The sequence below is a fragment of the Bos indicus genome, chromosome 24 (genome assembly GCF_029378745.1).
Source record: "Bos indicus isolate NIAB-ARS_2022 breed Sahiwal x Tharparkar chromosome 24, NIAB-ARS_B.indTharparkar_mat_pri_1.0, whole genome shotgun sequence".
NCBI classification, from domain to species: domain Eukaryota; kingdom Metazoa; phylum Chordata; class Mammalia; order Artiodactyla; family Bovidae; genus Bos; species Bos indicus.
The window spans coordinates 22013889-22030259 of record NC_091783.1 but is presented as its reverse complement, the minus strand read 5'-3'; positions in this window follow the sequence as shown (position 1 = coordinate 22030259).

Sequence of the window (16371 nt, the reverse complement as noted above, 5' to 3'; positions counted from 1 at the left end):
CAGTGTGCTGTTGACTTGAGGATGGGCCTGTCCTCTAGCTTCAAGCATTGCTCCCAGTCTGTGCTTCCTCATGAAACTGGGGCTCCAGGGAGGAGGGGAGCCCCTCTGGCAGCCAGGAGGAGCCAAAAGCAGCTCTGGACACCACCTCTGCTGTCATTCATCACAAAAGCTTTCCTTCTGTCTCCTATTTTTCCCGAGGGGAAGGATTAGCAAATTCTGAAAGGTCTCTCTCTTTGCTTCAAAAGGAAAAATAGAACAAGGGCAGAAGAAAGGGAAGGCATCGGTTCATCTTCTGTTTGGGGAAAACCTTAGGCCTGTAACAGCAAACATCAATTGTGGCGGGTGGCCTCAGCCTTGCGGAAGGCCGTCCAGGCCACATGAGAATCCAGGGAATTCGAAATGGCGGCATTTGTGGTGGCTTGCAGATTTCCACTGGCGAGTTCTTTAAAGTCAAAGAATTATAATTAAAATAGAAATGGATCCAATTATATCTGCCTGCTGTCTGGAAGGATGGAGCTGGTAATGAGAATCACATGTCTAAACTCCAGCTCCTTCTATTTCCAAGCAAGCTGTCCCATGAGAGAAATTCCTTCTTTTCAGCAAAGCTCAGTACACCACGTTTCTCCCTCCTCTTCAGCTACTGTGGTTTTGCACTGATTTTTAATAAGTCTAGGCAGTGGAGTTCCAGTCATAGTAAATGCTTCATTTCTCTCTCCTTTCTTCTCTTTATGAGACACATCGGGTGATATGATATCAATCTTTTTATTTCAAAGACAGAGGTCAGGAGAGTAGAATGCTGAGTTTCAACCACTCAAGATGCCCCCTCCCAGGAATGACAGACTAGGTAACTCAGGCCATTTCCACTTGGGATGTTGTTAGACTGTGAGAAAGTGACTGCGTTATGCAGGTGAGGTGAGGACCTTACTTGGTGGCCAGAGGAGACCAGTTGTGGGGAGAATTTTACCCATCGGATGAGTGAGGCTCAGATAACATGGTGTTCATTAATGTGCCTTGAAAATGGCTGTCTGTACTGGGGCAGAAGGCCATGGTTGCCAGGAATAAATAGATTATGTAAGAGTGTCATTCTTGTCACTGTTACTACAACTACTCATGACAGATTCAGTTTGTGTAGGTCAGATCCATTCAGGAACAGGACATCCGGATGCTATTCTCCTTTCAGGAAGCCCTAGAAGCAAGAACGGGGGCAGAGTCAGCCCCTTGGTGCCCACCTGTTAGACACAGCCACATCCAAGTCTTTGGGTAGACATATGTTTTCATGTGCTTATTAATTATTTGAATATCTTCTTCGGTGAAATACCTGTTAAAATCTTTTGCTCATTTTTAATTGAGTTTTTTGACTTATTGAATTGTTAGAGCTCCTTTATATCATTCTAGATAAAAATTTTTTTACCATAGATTGCAATTATTTTTTCATAGACTGTGGTTTGTCTTTTTATTTTCTTAATTGTATTTTTTGAAGAGCAAAAGTTTTCAATTTTGATGAAGTCTAATTGAGCTTCCCTAGTGGCTCAGACATTAAAGACTATGCCTGCAATGTGGGAGACCTGGCACTTTTGTTGAAAACTGATTGACTATAAATATAAGGGCTTCCCTGGTGGCTCAGATGGTAAAGAATCAGCCTGCAATATGGGAGACCTGGATTCAATCCCTGGGTCATGAAGATCCCCTGGAGGAGGGCATGGCAACCCACTCCAGTATTCTTGCCTGGAGAATCCCCGTGGACAGAGGAGCCTGGCGGGCTGCAGTTGATGGGGTCACAAAGAGTCAGACACGACTGAGCGACTAAGTGCAGCACACATAAATATAAGGGTTTATTGCTGAATTCTCAGTTCTATTCCAGTTATCTGTATGTTGATCTTTATGCCAATATCACATTTTCCTGATTACTGTGGCTCTGCAGTAAGTTTTGAAATCAGGTAGTGTGAGTCCTTCAAGTTTGTCCTCCTCTTAAAAAATTGTTTTGACTAGTTTAGGTCCTTTGCATTTTCATAAACATTTTAGGATTGGCTTTTCAATTGCTACAAGAAATTCTGTTGAGATTTAGATAATGATCCCTTGGCCAGTCTGGGGAGAACTGCCATCTTAATAATATTGCTTCTTTCAGACCATGAAGATGGAATATAATCTCTTTATATCTTTAAATTCTCCTGTAATTCTCTTTAAATTCCATTTTTAGTGTACAAGTCTTGCACTTCTTGAGTTAAATTTATTGTTAAGTATTTTATTCTTTAGGATGCTGTTGTCGTGAATGGGAGTTTCTTAACTTTCTGGACTGTTCATTGTGAGTTTATAGGAAAAATTAATATATTGTATATCAATCTTTTATCCTGAGATTTTCTACATTCTGAGTGATGCTGTTTGTGGATAAAAACAGTTTTACTTTTTCTTTTCCAACGTGCATATGATACATTGGGTTGATCTTTCTTATTTCATTGTACTGGCTAAAACCTTCATCATTATGCTGAGAACAGATATCCTTTTCCTCTCAACCTATTTGACTTTGACTTGAAAGCCTGTGTCTTATAGACAACATATGCTTGGTTTTTGCTTTTTATTCAGTCTAGCTATCTCTGATGTTTGACTGGAATATTTATTATTATTGTAATTATGAACATGGTTGAATTTGTATGTGTGTTATTTTCCTATTTGTTTTCTATACGCCTTGTGCCTTTTTTTTATTCCTTCTTACTTCCTTCTTTTGTATTCAACAAAGAATTTTGTATAGTGTTTTAATTCCTTGGTTGATTTTTTTTTAAGTATACTTTTCCCTTATTGTCTTAGTATTTGCTGTAGGAATCACAATGTGTGTTTTAACATAGAACAGCCTACCTCAGGTTAATATTAACTCAACCTAGTAAAATATAGCAACTTTTTTAAATGTAGTTTTTCTCCCTACCTCACTTTTATGCTGTTAGGGTTACATATATATTGCTACAACTTTATACATTATAAACTGCAAGATAAACTTGCTTTATATAATCTTATTTCATTTAAAGAAATAAAAGAAGAAAAAAGACAATGTATATTCATTGTCTTTTATAATTACCCACATTTTTACCATTTCTAGTCTTCATTTCTTCTTGTGGATTCAAGCTACCAATTGAAGTATTTTTCTTCCCTCCTAAGGGACTTCTTTTAATATTTTTTGTAATTTAAGTCTGTTAGGATCACAGTTGGAAAAGGCAATGGCACCCCACTCCAGTACTCTTGCCTGGAAAATCCCATGGACAGAGGAGCCTGGTAGGCTGCAGTCCATGGGGTCACAAAGAGTCGGGCACGACTGAGCAACTTCACTTTCACTTTCACTTTCATGCGTTGGAGAAGGAAATGGCAACCCACTCCAGTGTTCTTGCCTGGAGAATCCCAGGGACAGGGGAGCCTGGTGGGCTGCCGTCTATGGGGTCGCACAGAGTCGGACACGACTGAAGCGACTTAGCAGCAGCAGCAGCATCACAGTATCTCAGTCTTTGTGTTTCTGAGAATATCTTCATTTCACTTTCACTTTTGAGTGTAGTTTTGCTGGATATGGAATTCTTAGCTGACAGTTGCTTTCTTCAGCACCTTGAATATGTCATCCTGCTGCTTTCTGGCCTCCAGTTTTTCTGATGAGATTTAGCCATTATTTGTATTGCTGTTCCCCAATATATGATTAGTTTTTCTCTTGCTGCTTTCAAGATTTCCTCTTAGTTTTTTGGTTAGAAGAGTTTGATATGATTAAGTGAAGGTCTCTTTGTGCTTTCCCTCCTTGGGATTCAGTGGTATGTTAGAATGTATGAGTTTGAGAGGTTTTCAGCCATTATGTCTTCAATTTTTTTCTGCTCCTATTTCTTTTTCCTCTTTTTCTGGGATTCCCATTTTGCAGTTGATATGCTTGATGTTGCTTCATAGGTCTCTGAGATTGATTGTTTTTCTTCAATCTTTTTTCTCTGTGTTTCAGATTGGATAACATTCTATTGATCCATCTTCAAATTCACTGATTTCTTCTTCTGATGTTTCAAATCTACTGCTGATCCCATATAATAAAATTTTCATTTTGTTATTCTGTTTTTCAACTCTAGAATTTCCATTTGGCCTTTTTAAAAAATTTATGTTTTTTTTATTGATGTTCCTACTTGTTGAGTCATTTTAATAATATTTTCCTGAAATTCTTTAAATATGGTTTCCTGTAGTTTTTAAAAATACTTAAAATACCTTTGAAGTCTTTGTCTGTTAAAACCAACTTCTGGGCCACTCAAAGAAAGTTTCCATTGACTTTTTTCCCCTCAAAGTATGGGTCACACTTTCTTGTTGTTTTGCATGACTTGTAAATTTTTTCTTGAATGTTGGCTATTATAGATAAAAAAGAAATCTAGATTAGGTTTTCTTTTCATCTTATGAGATTCCTAGTTGTACTGCTTTTTGTTTGTAACATGCAGCTTGATCTGCAGAATCTGTCACCCCACAGTATCATCAGTTGACAATTCAGTTCAGTTTTCCAATTCTTATTTGTATTTTTTCCTTTGGGGGCCTGGGTTCTTTGGAGTCACCTCTGTGTTCGTATAGCTTAATGGCCACTCAGTGACTGGTCAGCAGTTGTGCTTAAACACCACTCTCTGCGGGTAGATCTGTGTTTGAATTGGGGGATGTAGTCACATTTGTCGATTTTCAACTCTACCCTTGCTATTACTAACACCAGGCCCTCTTGGGTCTCCACTGTGCATGCACACAGGCTGCCAGACAGCCAGGGTTATGTCAAATGCTTACCAAGATCTCAGTAGTATCTCATTTCCAGGATTTCCCTATTCAATTTCTGGCCAGTCTTATAAGCTCATCCTAACCAAGACTGCAGCTTTTTCAGGCTAGGAGATCTGCAGACTTTTCCCATTTGCTGTAGACTGTGGGTTTCTACTTTACTCCAGATCAAGTGAAGGCCAGTCCGATCCTGGAAGAACAGGCTGACTGGGTTGGGATGTTGGATGGAGTCAGTCCCAGGCAAGAAGGCCACGTAGCTCCACTGTTTTTACCTGTGTGTCCACATTTTTCATGGCTACGTGCATGTGTGCTTGGACTTCCCAGGTGGTGCTGCTGCTACTAAGTCGCTTCAGTCGTGTCCGACTCTGTGTGACCCCATAGACGGCAGCCCACCAGGCTCCCCTGTCCCTGGGATTCTCCAGGCAAGAACACTGGAGTGGGTTGCCATTTCCTTCTCCAATGCATGAAAGTGAAAACTGAAAGTGAGGTCGCTCAGTCGTGTCCGACTCTTAGCGATCCCATGGACTGCAGCCTATCAGGCTCCCCCGTCCATGGGATTTTCCAGGCAAGAGTACTGGAGTGGGTTGCCATTGCCTTCTCCCTATGTGGTGCTAGTGGTAAAGAACTCACCTGCCAAAGCAGGAGACTTAAGAGACGTGGGTTCAGTCCCTGGGTCTGGAAGATTCCCTAGAGGAAGGCTTGGCAACCCACTCCAGTATTCTTGCATGGAGAATCCCATGGATAGAGGGCTATGGTCCATAGGGTAGTAAAGAGTCAGACACAACTGATTTCTTAACATAGCATGTATGTTTGCCTGTGGTTAAATTTTCAGAGCCCTGAAATGATTGGGTTTTTTACAGTTGTGTCCGGTTTTATAGTTTATTTTAGTGGGGCAGATTTGTTGATCTCTTTACTCCTTTGTAGCTGAAAGTCTAACCACATACAATTATTTTTAAAGAAATGCATTTTATTATTTTTAAGCATGATATATTATCAATTGGGCTATGAATCAGTACTAGTAAGCAAAATCAAATTTAGAAAAACTGATCTTTTGGCTAAGATCAAGTGTAGGAAAATCATAGTTCACAATAATGTGACTTTGACATTTTATTATTATGATCAGAAACAGAAAAGCTTTGCAAAAGACATTTTGAAATAATTCCTAAGTTTTCAAGTCTTGGATTTGAAAAGTCTCTCTGAATAATATGTCTCATTTTTTATAGCAGGAAATTATTTCAAATTTTTAATTTAGCAACAAGCATATGAATGAACTGGAGTCTGAACTGAAGAAGTCCAAATGTATTCCTGACTTGGTTGCTATTGAGGCATAATATAAATATTTTCCAGGTGTCCTGTGAGGGCAGGCACGATTTATATACTTGCCATCCTCTTTTAAATGGATTCTATGGCCTCAGGAGAATGTGGAGGTCAGCCTGTGGACCAGGACTGTGGCCATTTCAGGTGTTCAGCCAGACAACCTCCCCTGGGTCCTTTCCAGCTCTCCTCCTTTTCAGCCCATTTCTCTTGCCCTGCTCTGGATGGGGACATGGGAAGAGGGCCTGAGGGACATCCAGCCTTGGTCTCAGAAGCCACAATGTCCCCAGGGCAGACTGAGACATCCCAGGACCCTGAAAGCAGGGCAAAGAGTCATCCCTCAGGAGGATGGGGGGACATCTGGAAGGAAAGGCTTTCCTACTGGAAGCACCACAAGCTTGTCACCAGTGAAGTTTGAAGCCATTGACCATCCCCTTCTTCCCTGGTTTTCCTTCAAGCTCCTGTTTTCATCACCGACCAACTCATCTTTCCTTAAGTCTCAGTCTCTCCTAAAGAGAAACTCCAAGGTTCATCTTCTCCCTGGGCTCAGACCATCAGATGATCTGCACCCTCACATCAAGGATTCTCTATTCTTTTTTCTTTTAACTCTTTTTTAAAAAGTTATTTATTTATTTATTTTTGACTGTGTGGATCTTCATGGCTGCACGAGATTTTATCCATTTGTGGCAAGTGGGGCTACTCGGGCTTCTCATTGTGGTGGCTTCTCTCTTGCAGAGCATAGCTCTAGGGTGCTTGGGCTTCAGTAGTTGCAAGAAGCAGGCTCAGTAGTTGTGGCACACAGGCTTAGTTGCTCCACGGCATGTGGAATCTTCCCGGACCAGGGATCAAACCTGTGTCCTCTGAAATGGCAGGAGGATCCTCAACCACTGGACCATCAGGGAAGTCCAATGAGTCCCTATTGTTGATCTTTCCCCTCTACTTCGATTCCAGATGACTCTTGGTCTGTGCCCTTCGTCCTGCCATGCCCAGTCACTCAGTCCCAGACACTCTCTGTTTCCCACATCACTGCCCTGCTCAGGAATGAATAGTTCCCTACTACTTACCCAAGGGGCTTCCCTGGTGACTCAGATGGCAGAGAACCTGCTTGCAATGCAGGAGACCCAAGTTTGATCACTGGGTCAGGAAGATCCCCTGAAGAAGGGCATGGCAACCCACTCCAGTATTTTTGCCTGGAGAATCCCATGGACAGAGGAGCCTGACGGGCTACAGTCCACAGTGTCACAGTCGGACAGACTGAAGCAACTTAGCATACATGCATGCACTGCCTACCAAGTTCAGATTCTGGATCTTCCATGACCTGGTCTAGCCTCACCTATTGCACTGACTGCCCAGCCAGACAGTGTGATGGCCATGGGGTAAGGAACAGGGGGAGGACCAGTCATTGAGGCCTGCATGACAGTAACAGTATCACTAACAAAAGCGTCCCAACCTTAGGAGCATAAAACTTCTTTTTTACTTGAAATTATACAGCAGAAACACCGAGAGTAAAGCATGTTTTTAAAGGTATTGGTGGGAGTGATTCAGAGTCAGCAGCTCCAGTGTGTGGACTTGAGCTGACAGCATCTCTGGTGCAGAATCTACAACTCAGTCCTGTGCCGCCCAGTCCTTTCCAAGCTCTCTTCTTATCCTGGCAGAGCCATGCATTGTGGGTTGAATGTGTGCCCCTAAAGGATACGCTGAAGTGCCAACTTCGGGTGCCCCAGAATCTGACCTATTTTAAAGTAGGGTCATTGTGGATATAGTTAGGTGAGGTCATTAAGTTGGGCCCTATCCCATATGGAGCTTCGTCGGTGGTTCAGTGGTAAAGAATCTGCCTGCAATGCAGGAGTCGCAGGAGATGCGGGTTTGACCCCGGGGTTGGGAAGATCCCATGGAGGACGGCATGGCAACCCACTCCAGTAATCTTGCCTGGAGAATCCCATGGACAGAAGAGCCTGGAGGGCTACAGCCCATGGAGTGACAAAGAGTTGGACACAACTGAAGTGACTTAGCACACACGTGCGTGTCCCATATGACTGGAAGATGATGTGATGATAGAGGCAGAGCGCTGCTACCAGGGGCCAAGGAACACTTGGGGCCCCGAGAACCTGGGACAAGCAAGCGGGATCTGACCCTGGAGACGTCAGAGAGAAAAAAACCCCTGCTGACCACTCGATTCCAGGCTTCTAAACTCTAGAATTGTGAGAGAGGAAAGTTCTGTTGTTTTAAGCCCTTCAGTTTGTGGCACGCGGTTACAGCAGCCCCAGGAAACTGATAAAGGCAGTGTGCATCCTTGGTCACATCAGCCTCTCTGTCTTCACGGTTCCCACGCCCGTTTCCAGCCTAGCACACCAGCCTGGCTGCCACATGGTGGTGCCATGTGTGGGTCAGTGGCTTTGGAAGTAGGCTCATTTTATAGACTTGGATTTTTAAGAGACAGCCTTTTTATTTTTTTCCCACAATTTCTCACACTTCCCAGCATCTGGTCTGTTATAGAGGAAAGTATCTGTCATGGTCACGGTGAGATTACAGCTGTTTCTCGGGCACTACTGAAGAACTAGGCAGGCCAAGTTGACACCCTGCGTACGAGAAATGGCAAGAGTGTGTGGTTGGTGTCCTGGATACAGAGTGCTGTTCCAGGGAGAGGCCAGGCGGGGACCGGGCTGAATGCTGTCATGCTGGCATCCTCATCTTTGGATCTGGTCCCACCTCCCTGGTGCAAGGCCTTCGCAAGGCTGCTCCTTCTGCTGGGGACTCTACCTAGCTGCCAATCCTACTGTGTGTCTCAACCCCAGTGGCACCTTCTTACCTGACACTTGCTGCTGTTCAGTTGTTAGGTCGTGTCCGACTCTTCTAGACCCCATGGACTGCAGTTCTAGACCCCGGGGACTGCAGTTCTAGACCCCGGGGACTGCAGCACGCCAGCCTTCCCTGTCCTTCACCATCTCCTGGAGTTTGCTCAGATTCATGTCCGTCGAGTCTGGATGCTACCTCCCCGTTCTTGGCTTGCTTCCTGACTTTCATTATGATTTGTCACTATTTTATTTATTCATCTGCTCTCTTGTTTTCTTGCCACGGTGAGTATCCCCCAGCTCTACCTCTGATACTGAGCACTGGTCACCACACATACCAGGCCCTCAAAACCTCCTGTTAAATGAACGCATTCCTACCTGGAAGGCTCGGGGACAGACATGCAGACACTGGACCATCCAGAGGAGGTTTGTTTTGACTGTTCTAAACTGCTAGACTCCCAGACCTGCCTCCCATGGCCCGGGAGGCAAATGATTAAGTTACAGCCTGATGTTCCCTGTCCTTAGGCGGCCCCTCATTTTTACCCACATGATCCTTATCCTCCACTGTTGGCATGCTCTCTGTGGGTTCCCACTGCAGACTTGGGGTTTTCTAAGAAGAAACGTAAGAAGCTTCTGCTTACGTTACCAAAGATCTGCATGTACACATGTCCAGGAGAGGCACAGATAGGGCCGCCAGAGCAGAGGAGACGCCAGATTCATCCAGGGAGTCTGCAGCAGCCTCCTCACTGCCTCCCTGCTTCTTCCCTGACCACCCCCCCCACCCCCCCAGTCTAGTCTCCTCACAGCAGCCAGGGAGTGGATTACAGGGATTCTGCTGCTCAGAACCATCCGAACCTCCCCTGACTGCCAGGAGTGAAAGCCCAGGACCTCACCATACCCAGCAGACCCTAGCTCCCTCTCTGACTCATCTCTGTACCCTGTCCCTTGGGGCCTGCCCTCTACCCTCGAATGCCACATGCTCTTCTGCGGTGGGGCCTCTGCCAGAGTGAGTGTCCACCAGATAAATGCATCTCTCAAGTCTTTCAAGTCTTGGTTCAAATGTCACCTTTTCAGTGGGCCCACTGGGGCCACTCTATTTTTTTAATTAAACTTTTTATTGTGAGACAATTGGAGATTCACATGTAGTTACAAGAAATCCTACAGGAAGATCTGTGCCTTTACCCTGTTTACCTGCCACGGTGATGTCTTACACACCTACATCTTACACATGTGGGACACCAGCGTCGACAGTCAAGCTACAGACCATCTCTAGCCCTGCCAGGATCTTCCTGTTGTCCCTTTCATAGCCACACACACTCCCCTCTGGCCTCACCCCTTCCAGATCCCTAGAAACCACTCATCTGTGCTCCATTTCTACACCGTTGTCATTTCAAGAATGTTCTTTATATGCAATCAAACAGTATGTAACCTTTTGGGATTGACTTTTTCGCTTGGAATAATGCTCTGGAGATTCCTCCAGGTGCCTGGGGGTATCAATGGTTAGTCCCTTTTTCTTGATAAGAAGTGTTCCAAAGTGAGGAAGCACCAGTTCATTTGATCATTCAGTCGATGAAAGGCAACTCTGTTATTTCCAGTTTGGGGCTCTTACAAGCAGAGCTGCCATGGAGATTCATGGATAGGTTTTTGTGTGGCCACAAGTTTTCATTTCCCTAGGAGAAATGCCTGAGGGTACAATCCCTCAGATCAGATCAGTCGCTCAGTCGTGTCCGACTCTTTGTGACCCCATGAATCGCAGCACACCAGGCCTCCCTGTCTATCACCAACTCCCGGAGTTCATTCAGACTCACGTCCATCAAGTCAGTGATGCCATCCAGCCATCTCATCCTCTGTCGTCCCCTTCTCCTCTTGCCCCCAATCCCTCCCAGCATCAGAGTCTTTTCCAATGAGTCAACTCTTCACATGAGGTGGCCAAAGTACTGGAGTTTCAGCTTTAGCATCATTCCTTCCAAAGAAATCCCAGGGCTGATCTCCTTCAGAATGGACTGGTTGGATCTCCTTGCAGTCCAAGGGACTCTCAAGAGTCTTCTCCAACACCACAGTTCAAAAGCATCAATTCTTCGGAGCTCAGCCTTCTTCACAGTCCAACTCTCACATCCATACATGACCACAGGAAAAACCATGGCCTTGACTAGACGAACCTTTGTTGGCAAAGTAATGTCTCTGCTTTTGAATATGCTATCTAGGTTGGTCATAACTTTCCTTCCAAGGAGTAAGCGTCTTTTAATTTCATGGCTGCAGTCACCATCTGCAGTGATTTTGGAGCCCAGAAAAATAAAGTCTGACACTGTTTCCACTGTTTCCCATCTATTTCCCATGAAGTGATGGGACCGGATGCCATGATCTTTGTTTTCTGAATGTTGAGCTTTAAGCCAACTTTTTCACTCTCCACTTTCACTTTCATCAAGAGGCTTTTGAGTTCCTCTTCACTTTCTGCCATAAGGGTGGTGTCATCTGCATATCTGAGGTTATTGACATTTCTCCCAGCAATCTTGATTCCAGCTTGTGTTTGTTCCAGTCCAGCATTTCTCATGATGTACTCTGCATATAAGTTAAATAAACAGGGTGACAATATACAGCCTTGACATACTCCTTTTCCTATTTGGAACCAGTCTGTTGTTCCATGTCCAGTTCTAACTGTTGCTTCCTGACCTGCATACAAATTTCTCAAGAGGCAGATCAAGTGGTCTGGTATCCCCATCTCTTTCAGAATTTCCCACAGTTTATTGTGATCCACACAGTCAAAGGCTTTGGCATAGTCAATAAAGCAGAAATAGATGTTTTTCTGGAACTCTCTTGCTTTTCCCATGATCCAGCAGATGTTGGCAATTTGATCTCTGGTTCCTTTGCCTTTTGTAAAACCAGCTTGAACATCAGGAAGTTCATGGTTCACACATTGCTGAAGCCTGGCTTGGAGAATTTTGAGCATTACTTTACTAGCGTGTGAGATGAGTGCAATTGTGCGGTAGTTTGAGCATTCTTTGGCATTGCCTTTCTTTGGGATTGGAATGAAAACTGACCTATTCCAGTCCTGTGGCCACTGCTGAGTTTTCCAAATTTGCTGGCATATTGAGTGCAGCACTTTCACAGCATCATCTTTCAGGATTTGGAATAGCTCAACTGGGATTCCATCACCTCCACTAGCTTTGTTCGTAGTGATGCTTTCTAAGGCCCACTTGACTTCACATTCCAGGATGTCTGGCTCTAGGTCATCTAGATTGCATATTAATTGCATGTTTAAATTTTAAAGAAACTGGCATTCTATCCTGATCTATAAGCTTCCCTTCTCACACCCAAAACACCCAACACCTTTTATCCCTGCTTTGTTTGTATCTTTTCTACCGCACTTCTCTTTCTAATGTAACATTTGCTGTTGTTTATTTGCTCAGTCATGTCTGACTCTTTGCGACCCTGTGGACTGTAGCCCATCAGACTCCTCTGTCCATGAGTTTTCCCAGGCAAGAACACTGGAGTGGGTTACCATTTCCTTCTCCAGGGGATCTTCCCGACCTAGGGATGGAACCGGCATCTCCTGCGTTGCAGGAGGATTTTTTAACAGCTGAGCCATCAGGGCTTCCCAGGTAGTATAATGGGCGTATTTATTTATTAGATGTATTGCATTTGATCTGTCTTACCCATCCCCTTCCCCACAGTGTCATTCTGGGCCTGAGCAGACACAAGAAGCGCCCATGTGGGTAAAGACCTGAAGTCAGCTCTCTGACTGGCCATCTCCACTGGGAAAGCTCACTGACATCTTGAGGGCATACAGAGGCCAGTGAGCCCACGAACCGCATAATGTGGCTGTGATGACGAGGCCGACTGGGTGGACGTTCCCCAGCTGAAGCAGTCCACTGGGTTTGCAAGCAAATCACATTGAGCTCAAAAAACAAATGAGCGCTCTCCAGAAGTAAAACTTTCTTGCAGTCAAAGTTTTAACTCAGAAACTCTTGTTGATTTATGACCAGACCTCCAGTCCACACAAGCCCTGGCCCCCCCAGCTGCGCTTCTCGGCATCCCCAGTCCCAGGGGAAGGAGTCTTTCTGCAAATGAGCAGAAAGGAGTCTAGTTAGAAACATCAGAGAGCTCGAGAGGCAGGAGAAGCAAGACAGAACTATATTTCAGCCTGAAAAGTGAAAACCAAATATACAAAGCTGCCTGTGATGGCAGCGGGCCAGCTCAGCTGTGTAAGTGAACAGCAAAAACATTCCTCTGCCCTGTGGAAGCCCCTGGAAGAAGTCCAGAACCTTGTGTACTTAGCCGGACCGGGAGGTTGTTGTTATTATTATCATCACCATAAATTCATTTCTTTCTTACTACATTGGTTTCTTTCATTTTGAACCTTAGCTTGACATCTGTACTGATCAAGTGAATGCTGGAAGAAATGCTTAAGTACTATTGTAAAATAATGATTTGGCTTGACTTGAAGTGCAAATGTTTATAGTGTTCTCATTAACACCAGATGATGTCAGCCTGACTATTGTGCCACTTTCTCAAAAACACACGGGGCTGGAAAAAAAAAAAACACCTCACAAACAATCCAAAATGAGTCCAGGCTCTCAAAGACTTTTCCTCCATAAATATCCTTCTACACGACTAGGTCCATGAAGGGGTTGGGAGTGCAGCAGCTCTTGAGTTTTGGGAACTCGTGTCTCGGCATCCAAAGTGTCACCCGGAGAGGTGACTCTGGTGTCACTTGTCCAAGAGCTGCCTCTGTCCCCTCCCTGCCTGGCTCTGCAGGATCTGACATCTCTGCTTTGATCCTGCAACTCCTAGTCCCCACTTTTCTTCCTGACCCTTTTCCTCCTCCATTTTATCCTTCCTTTTCTTCCGTCTCTTCCCCACTGCTGCTGCTGCTGCTGCTAAGTCGCTTCAGTCGTGTCCAACTCTGTGCACCCCCATGGACTGCAGCCCACCAGGCTCCCCTGTCCCTGGGATTCTCCAGGCAAGAACACCGGAGTGGGTTGCTATTTCCTTCTCCAATGCATGAAAGTGAAAAGTGAAAGTGAAGTCGGTCAGTCGTGTCCGACTCTTCGCGACCCCATGGACTGCAGCTTACCAAGCTCCTTCGTCCATGGGATTTTCCAAGCAAGAGTATCGGAGTGGGGTGCCATCGCCTTCTCTGCTCTTCCCCCCAGTATAGGTTAAATCAACTCAGTTAACCAACTGACCCAACTCGGCCTCAGCCCCAGTGTCTATAATGGAAATACAGCTGCAGATAATTTGCCTTCATCACCTGGGAACTGCGACTCCCCAGTTGCCCTGGGCAATAGGAAGGAGGTATGGAGGCCCTGGGCATGGCTTGTGCCAGGGGGCAGTCCTCAGTGTTCTTCTCCAAGCAGACCAGCCTGCCCCTGCCCAAGCCCACCCCCTGAAAGTTCCACCTGGTCACCCCGAGCTTGGGTCCCCAAGGGACTGTGGAAACCACAGGAGATGAGCACTGTGGTCTCCTGACAGTGTCCTGGGGTGGAGGAGGGGTTCTGAGGAAGGTATTATTGCAGGCTGCAACGTGATCTCTAGGGAAGATTATCAGCTTGTGGGAGAAAAGCAAAACTCATCTCCAGAGAGTCTCCAAAGACCAAAATATAAATTCTCAGTGAACACAGCAAGTGATGGAAAGGAGAATAGGCAAGTGCCTGCCCAGGCCTGCAGCGGTAGGTCAGGGAACCACAGGAAGGACCACTGTCCTCAGAGTCAGAGGCCCCAGGGCCTGGATCCATGGATCAGACTATACTGGGGCAATCTCATGGCGGCTCCTGTATTAGTCTGCCCAGGCTGCCATAACAGAAACTCAGCATGTGGGTGAGTTACACACAAGAAATTTATTTTGTCACAGTTCTGGAGGCCAGTTATCCAAGATCAAAGTCCAGCAGGGCCAGTTTCTGGTGAGGGCTCTCCTCCTGGCTTACAGACAGCCACCTTCCTGCTGTGACCTCACATGGCCCTTCCTCAGTGCATGCACACAGAAACAACTCTCTAGTGTGTCTCCGTATAGGAAATCAGTCCTGTGGGATCAGGACCCACCCTCGTGACCTCATGTAACCTTAATACCTTCCCATAGGCCCCATCTCTGAATACAATCACATGACAGGTTAGGATTTCAACATATGAATTTGGGGTGGGGGGCAGTCACAGTTCAGTTCACAGCCTCACCCAAGGAACTGGTGTCCCACTTTGCTACCTGGAGGAAGGTCAGGACTCCCCAGCATCAGCTTGGCTCCTGTCTGCTCAGGAAGCGTGTCTGCTGCTCTGGGTAGGGGCTGGGGCCCTAACGGGATCAGCATGCCCTGACTGGCCTGACTGACAAGCGGGGAAAGTTATGGTGCACGAGTTCCTTCCAAACTGAGCTAAAGTGCAGATGCAGGAGCTGTGTGCTGGTCCTCAGCCGAGAGAGCTGGATGGGAGGGAGGCGCGAGCCATGGTGCATCTCAGACAGCAGACTGGCCTGCTTGTGAGAAGCCAGGCGTCCCCTCCCCACTTCCCACGCCCATACAAGGAGGATATACAGCGAGCGCTGGGCACCTATGGGGTTGTGTGCTGTTTGCACGTGCTCATGTGGGTGGAGCCCCGAGAAGGAGGGAGGAGCTCTCAGCAGGAAAGGGCACGAGGAGACTCCCCACCTTCCTGTGTGCCTCCAGAAGCCAGCCCTTGGATTAGCCGGCCCCTGGGGTAGCCAGTCCCCCGAGTAGCTGGTCCCTGGGTTGGTCACCCCGCAGCCATCTCTCTCTGGCACTATGCCTTCCTGGTATTTGTCTCTAAACCTAGACTCTGAAAGAGTCATCAAGTGCCTTGTGACAAAAATTAGAGGCCTGCTGCCCTTGCCCCTCTGCAGCCAGCTCTCCCAGCCACAGGAGCGGACCTCTGCTTCCACCCTTGGCGGGACAGGGGCAAGAGGAGTCACACTTCGGGAGAAGGTCACGGTATTTTAAAAGGAGATTAAAAATTACATAGCTGGAGGCCACAAATAGGCATCAGGATGCTCCCATTTAGTGCTGGCAGCCCTAATGTGTGTTATATAAGGCAGAGCTGGGCCCTAAATGACCTGTTACTTGGAATATGCTATTGCCAACAGGATAATATTTGGAAATGTCCTTTTCCCCCATGTGGAAGTGGACATGTTAGTCTCAGTCATGTCTGACTCTTTGCGACCCCATGGACTGTGGCCCTGCAGGCTCCTCTGTCCATAGAATTCTCCAGGCAAGAATACTGGAGAGGGTTGCCATTCTCTTCTCCATGGGGGTCTTCCAACCCAGGGATCGAACTGCATTGCAAGCAGATTCTTCACCATCTGAGCCACCAGGGAGGCCCCTTGCATCCATGTAACAGGTATCCGTAGAACCTGCAGCTGCACTGGGCCAGAACATCACTGGAGATGCATCAGTAAGCCAATCAGACAGAGTTCCATCCATGGAATTCACACTTAAGCAGGAGGAAATAGACCATGAGCCGCTAATAGAGTAAATCAGTAAATTGCACTGTGTACCAGATGTCAGATAGG